Source organism: Cebus imitator, unplaced genomic scaffold, assembly GCF_001604975.1.
Source record: "Cebus imitator isolate Cc_AM_T3 unplaced genomic scaffold, Cebus_imitator-1.0 Scaffold108, whole genome shotgun sequence".
In the NCBI taxonomy this organism is placed as follows: domain Eukaryota; kingdom Metazoa; phylum Chordata; class Mammalia; order Primates; family Cebidae; genus Cebus; species Cebus imitator.
Genome location: NW_016107423.1, coordinates 5,615,817 through 5,622,918, shown reverse-complemented (window position 1 = coordinate 5,622,918; position 7,102 = coordinate 5,615,817). Strand labels below are relative to the sequence as shown.

Sequence of the window (7,102 nt, the reverse complement as noted above, 5' to 3'; positions counted from 1 at the left end):
ACAGAATAAACAGAAAATAATTTGCAGAAATTTCCTCTTCTCTGAAGGAGGCAAATAGAATGTAGAAGCCCTGCCCAGGTGACTGAAATGAAAAGTGCAGGAGCAATTGCCAAAAACCTACTTACGTGAGGACATTAAAAATGCAGGAGCATCCCCATCCCTAAGTAAGGACCAGTGATTGGGACTTAAACACCAGTAAAACAGCAAAGCCCACTGTTTTTCCATGTTCAAAGATAAACATAAAAGGAGGCTTCCGAGTCAAAGGTTGGCTTTTTTTGGTGAGGGGTAGGGCATTGAGATGCTAAGTGCACTATTTGTTGATCAATGGAGTGGGAGGTGGGTTTTGGTGTTTTGGGGTTTCTTAATTCCCAAGTTTCCATTTTTGCATGTTCCAGTCATTTGGCAATGAGTAGACACAAATCACTTTGTAACAATAAATGAATGTCTTGTCTAAGCTCTGCTTGTTCCTTGCCTTGTTTGCATTATTCTCTAATACAACATTTTTTCTGGTGAGAGGGCAAAAATGTGTGTCCACATGTGTGCCTGTGAGAGTGTGTGTGTGCGTGCTCACGTAGGTTCTATTTTCCATTCTGTTTGGAGGGCAAGAAAAGAATGGTACCTCAAATTAAAAAGCATCCTTTAGTTTTTCAACCGTTTCTACAGCTCAAACATTTCCAATCCTAAGTGACCCTGCTTCTTTTTTGACAGAGATATTCTATTACCTTGTGGCTGTGTTTTTGAACATTTTTCCTGTCCTAGCACACACAGAACACACAGGCTGCTCCTGGCTGGCAGTGATCAGCTGTAACAGTGCTCCTGTGAGGGGGATCGGAATCAGCACAGGGCATCCTCACTTTGACTTCAGATACTGGAAATTATCAAGCAACTCCCTCCAAAGGAGCTGGAGCGCACATTCTTTCTCTAAAAACCAGTTTGCTAATATGACCACCTTATAGAATTGCATTCTCTTTCTCATTTCAAACATGTCACATTAATTATTAGTATGTTTGGAGTGAAGTTCTTATGGTTTAGAGTAGTTTTCCACAAATGCAGGCTGCCCTGAACTGGTTGGCCCATCCCTGTGAGTTAGTTGCTGGATCTCTCTCCAGAGGCATTGTCTTTGAGGGGATTCCATCCTGTATATTTTTACTGCCTTATTCTGTAATCAGGAAATAAGCAGGCAGCTCTCAAGTAAAGAACTAGTAACTTACAGATTCATAGGACTTATTTCAAAATCAAGAATCAGGGGTAAAGGTAATATTAGGTCATTTTGACCAAAGAATCAGCATTTCAATGGCAAATTTATGTAAGGATGGTGATATGGTTTGGCTGTGTCCCCATCCAAATCTCACCTTGGATTCCCATGTGTTGTGGGGGTGACCCAGTTGGAGGTAATTGAATCATGGTGATGGGTCTTTCCTGTGTTGTTCTCATAATAGAGAATAACTCTCATGAGATCTGATGGTTTTATAAAGGGCAGGTTCCCTGCACAAGCTCTTTTCTCCTGTCTGTTGCCATGTGAGAAGTGCCTTTCACCTTCTGCCATGATTGTGATGCCTTCCCAGCCACGTAGAACTGTGGGTTAATTAAACTTCCTTTTCCTTATAAATTATCGAGCCTTAGATATGTCTTTACAGCTGCATGAAAACAGGGTAATATAGATGGGTATGGTGGTTTTAATATTTGTAACAAGAAAGAGCTAGCGTAATATGGCCTGTCCCCTGCCTAGGTGTCAGGAGGGCCACCCCTCCCAAAGGAGCGCTTGTGAGCAGAGGTGATCAGAGGACTTTCTGAAGAGTGAGGAGGTGAGGTCACTGCATTTGTTGGGCAACACTGTATTTGACTCTCACAAGAGAGATTTCTTTTCTAAGTTTCTGTTTGTATATACTAGTGATTTCAGAGGGCCAAAAAGAAGAAAAGGGAGTGAGCCAGTCATTAAGGCCCCTATATCTCAGCTTATTTTGACTGCTTCTCAACACAGCATTACAAGTGGTTGATTTGGTAAGTATGAAGGCAGAGACCGAAATCTCTGTTCCTAAAGCATTCTTGTTAATGTCAGAATATTTTCTGAAAGCAGTTTTTTTTTTCAGCCCATAAAGTAAATCGGCCTACAAAAAGGAGGCTTTGCTTTTTCACAGCTTATTCATTCTTGCTGCCTGATTCTCATGCACTCTCAAACTCTTACTACATAAAGCTCAAGATTTCAGCAAATTTTACTCATAAATTATATCATACTAACTTGGTTCATTTTTAAGGTAAAACAGATTTAGTTAAATCACATATTTCAAAGTTGATTCTGATCATTTAAATGCTTGTGGAAGTTCTCTATTTAATTTTTTTAATGACATTACTGTTCGTTGCTTTCATTGTTTCCCTAGGAAATGATGTTCTTATATTTTAAAGATGCTAGTTAAAATTTGGAATTGCTTTAACTTCTTTTTTTCTAGCTGAGTGCTTCCAGAAATAGATTATTATCCACAGTGAACCCTCAAATGCCTCTTTAAAAAAATAGACCACTACTTTACTCCAAAAAATTATGTGGCCACTGTTCTAAAATTTTGACTAAAAAGATGTATAAATAATAAAATGCTGATAACAAATACTTACACCTTAAAGAATATTTTCAAATGTGCTTCATACATACAGAGTTAAACAGAAGTAGAATTGAAGTGAGTTGTTTCTATCATTTAAGAAAAAAATCAGAAAATCTTAATTAGTGCCTATTAGAAAATCTCATCACAAAAAAAATATTTACTTAACAGCTTATTTAAAGTACACATAGCTGGAGACAAACACAATCCTCATCCTAGTTCTTTGGACTTTAACACTGAAAACATCTGAGAAGAAAACACTGCTGGTTTTCTTCAAACGTCACAGCAGACTTAATTACTTTCTATAATTCAAACAAAAACCAACTATTAGACAATCTGTAAAATCAGTACTTTTATGTATTTTTAGCAAAGTTTGTGTGCAACAATCATTAAACAATGAGGTAAGTTTCTTGTATGGCATCTGCACACGTGCACACAGACATAGGTATGTGTGTACATATACGAATGTACAAGCAATGAAACCTATCTTTGTGTGAATATTTGTAAAGTTCCTTTTTAGTGAACCCAAATTTTAAAAAATGTCATGTGCAGTAGAGTATTTGGATAGGCCCATATAAAAAAATCAAAGGCCTTATTTTCTCAGGTGCTTTCTCTGGCAAGGAAAACAGCTCTTTCTAAATATTCCGAGGTATAAAGGATTGAGTCAAGAAGAATTTAAATAATCTCCAGCTTTTGATGTCATAGTGAAATATAACATTCTCCTAAAAACGTTGCTGAATATAACTGCCAAAAATCTGACTAGACTCAGGGTGAACAGTTGTTTCAAATATTTTCTACTTCTTATTTTTTTAATGTGGAAATAAGAGAACCTTAAAATACTGTGAAAGGTATGGGATGGAATATCACCTCATCAGTGCATCCTACTAGGTTGAAATTTCTGGAGAATACTTTGGTATTTGTGCCAATCTCAGACTCTTGAGTGAAGCACTTGTTTTTCCTCAGTTTTATTATTGCAGTGGTTTTCAGGTTTCTCCCCTAGCTAATGATGGATGCTTCTTTCCAATATTTTTATATATTCCCTTTTATGTCTCCAAATCATTCCCCAGTCAGTTTAATCATTACCAGTTGCCATTGGGACTGTGTTAGTTCCTGATTGTATCGTGAAAAGCCTTTTCTCTCTGCCTATTTGAGAGAATTATTTAAAATGTATAATCCATCATCAGCTCTCTAATTAGAATATCTGATTTTCCCCACCTTACTCCTTCACCCTCAGAATGACCTGGTCTAATGTACTCTGCAAAATAAAGCATTCATCACTTCAAGCCCATGCTGGGCTCTCTCAGCAATGTCCTTCCAAAGACATTTCCTTTACTCAAAATGACTGATTCACTGCAGCTAAACACACCCATATGGCCTGCCCCAAATGCTGACTTTAATAAATCGGCCAAATGAAACGTTGAGAATGTCTGTATAGCGAGAATACTAACATGCACTTTTTAACAAATGACTGGAGTGTGGTTTTATTGAAAATTACAGTGGTGAAAAGAGAGAGATGCAGGGAGTGTGTGCTGATGCATGGGTGGCCACATTTCCATGAAGACACTTGTTTACCTCGTTAGTCCATTCTTTCCTTTCATAGTAATAGAGTTTTTATCTGGATCACATGACCACTCAGGATGGAGACTCTATTTGTTTCCCTTGCAGATGGATGTGGCACGTGACCAAGTTCTGACTAATGAGATGTCTGAAACTTAAAGTGGAAGAGATGTATCGTCTCCTTTTCCTTGCTCCAACCTGCTACCTGAAAAATGGATGTGGTGACAAGCTCTGGAAAACCACAAGGATGAGGACAGCACTGGAGAGATGGTGAAATGATTTCATCAGCACATAATGAAATTGCCTGGGTATCTGACAGCTGAGTAGAATTGCTCTCCTCCAATTTTTACATGGGAAGGAAATAAAACTGTTTTGTGAGAGACTCTGTTACTTTAAGTCAATGTTATAAGTAGCTGTGGCTATGTGCTAATTCTTTCCATTAACAGTCACGTTTCACATGACAGCCTTCAGACATCTGAGAGTCACAGCATACACTGCTCTGATAACCTTGTGTTGTTATTTCTCTCAGGGACTGACTTACACTTTGGCTAAACCATCCGGACCTTCAGGTTGAAAACTAAAATCACTGCCTCAGGGTTACCCAATGGATTCTATTGCTGGAGTACACAAAGAAGAAGATGGAAATGGGCCTGAGGGAGAGTCTTTGTGCTGGACCAGAGTCCGTGCAGAGACATAATCACAGAACCAGATGAGACATTTTGCCAACTTTTATCTGGGACAAAAGCCAAGGTCTCTTGCATCTCAGCCTGGTGCAGGGATCATTCTCCTGATGTTTCATCCTTTTTAAAGAACTATCAGAAACCAAATCTTAAGTAGATGTACCTGAGATATTTTTCCAGTTTTTCCCTTTTCTTATTTTCGATTTAGCTGTGTGTTTCTCCTTGTCCATTCCTCATTTACTAAACTTTCTATCAAATATCTTTTCTATTTAAAACTAGCCCCATGATTCAAAAGTGACCCTTGCTGATTTTGTGCCTTCTCTCACTTTGTGTTCCGGGGAATGAGGCAGATGGTGATTATTTCATTCTTGTTCTTGTTAATTTCTCGAAGCCGTACATATCCCTCTCTTTGGTTTGTGAAAGATTCAGTGTTTCATTGTCAATAGCATCCTATTTACTTGTCAACCCCCTGGGTTCCATTTAGATTCATTCTTCGCAAGGCATTAAAGTAAGGCAGCGTTTTCATAGAGTTACAATATCTTATTTTTGAAGGTGTCATCTAGTCCAATCTCACAACCAGTACAAAAGACTTACAGTTATTTGCTAGCTGTGTGTTTGAGCAATTTAATCCCTCTGAATCTGATTCACACTAAGTGTGAATAAATGTCTGTAGTTTACGGTTGGTAGTGCTTCAGTAGTAGTAATAACCTGGAATGATACCACTTGCTAGAGTAGTTGTTAATAAAGTTTAGCCTTCCCTTGTTACCTCACAACAAGGTCTCTTTCACATCTGTGCAGTTAAAATATTTTAGTCACTCTTTGGTTAAAATGAACTAATTCCCCATAGTCTCCAACCATTTGCCCCAGGCCTTCCTGGGTAAAGCTTGGAGAATGAATCTACACAGTCCACAGGATGCTGATTCTTCCCAGCAAAGCTTTCCATTCCTCTGGCTGAACTTTCTCAGTGATTCTAACACACTAACATTGTCAGATATGATAGAGATTCAGATCAAAGTCTCCTTCATGAAGCTGGCTTCTCTGCTCTGGATGACCCTCCATACCCTGTGTTCCTCTTAAGGTATAGTACACAGACGCAAAGCACAAAGTTCAAGGGCTGAACCTGACTTTTGATGGACATATCTAGTATTATAGAGAATATTATACCTATATAGTATACACAGGTATATTTATATAGTATAATATATAGTATACTATATATTATAACAATATAGTAATATTATCCACATATATAATATTATATTAAACAGGAGTAAGTATCAGCATCATCTCCAAAGAAGCCCAATCCAGGGACAAGCTTTACTCATGGTGGGGATGCCTTTAACCAGGCTTTCTTCTTCAAATTTTGACTTTTGTCCCCTTGTATTTAATTTGGTTTTAACCACTTTGGTGTGATTGAGAAATGAGGACTGTTGAATTATCGAAGGATTTATGTTTGTAGGTTCAGTCATTTACCCACTTGATGAACTTGGACAACGAACTAGCATCTTTCCCTTATCTTCCTAATTTGCAAAATTTCTGTCCTGCCTATCCCAATGGATCAAATTCATCCAAAATCAAGTGAAAATATGAATGAGGAAAACCATATATGCTCTACAGTATTAATAATAACAAAATTACCCTTTTCTTATTATTTTCCATCCAGAGAGCCTGTGTTTTTAAAATAAAAGTGAAAATGCAGAATCATTTGAGGATCAATTGAGTTAATATGTCTGCTATAGCACAGCACAGTTCTTAACACACATTGGTCAATAAATGTGGATTTTTAAAAAATGTATAGTGGATGGATTCTGGTTCTCAAAATGGCATAGTCATTATACCCATTTGCATAAATGCGAATCATTTTGCAATCATCTCCTGTGATGTTTTTAAGCAGGTTAAACTCTAAATCTGAAAAACGCTGCCTAGAAACTCCTCACCCTCATGACAGGAAGAGTTGGGGTCACAAAATGGTTTCTTTGAAATGAGTGACCAGGAAGTTCTCCTCCTTCCTCTATTAACAGCCATTGTTTCCCTAAGCCATACACACACACACACACACACACACACACACACACACACACACACACACACACACACACACACCCCACACACACACCCATAAGGGAAATCAATTTAAATAAAATACAAGTTGAATATTCCTTATCTGAAATGTTTGGGACCAGAAGTAGTTCAGATATTGGATTATTTTTCAGATTTTGAAATACTCGCATTACACTGGTTGAGCATCCCAAATGCAGAAATCCGAAATCCTAG

The 7,102-nt window shown here is 37.8% G+C and overlaps 1 long non-coding RNA gene across 1 annotated transcript; it reads left to right on the top strand.

Annotated features, from left to right (window-relative positions):
* Positions 1–1,715: 1,715 nt before the first annotated feature.
* LOC119472603 lies at positions 1,716–4,396 on the top strand. The gene is made up of 3 exons (XR_005201750.1): positions 1,716–1,805; positions 1,892–2,001; positions 4,257–4,396. It is a non-coding gene; the product is annotated as an uncharacterized LOC119472603 (long non-coding RNA).
* Positions 4,397–7,102: the final 2,706 nt, after the last annotated feature.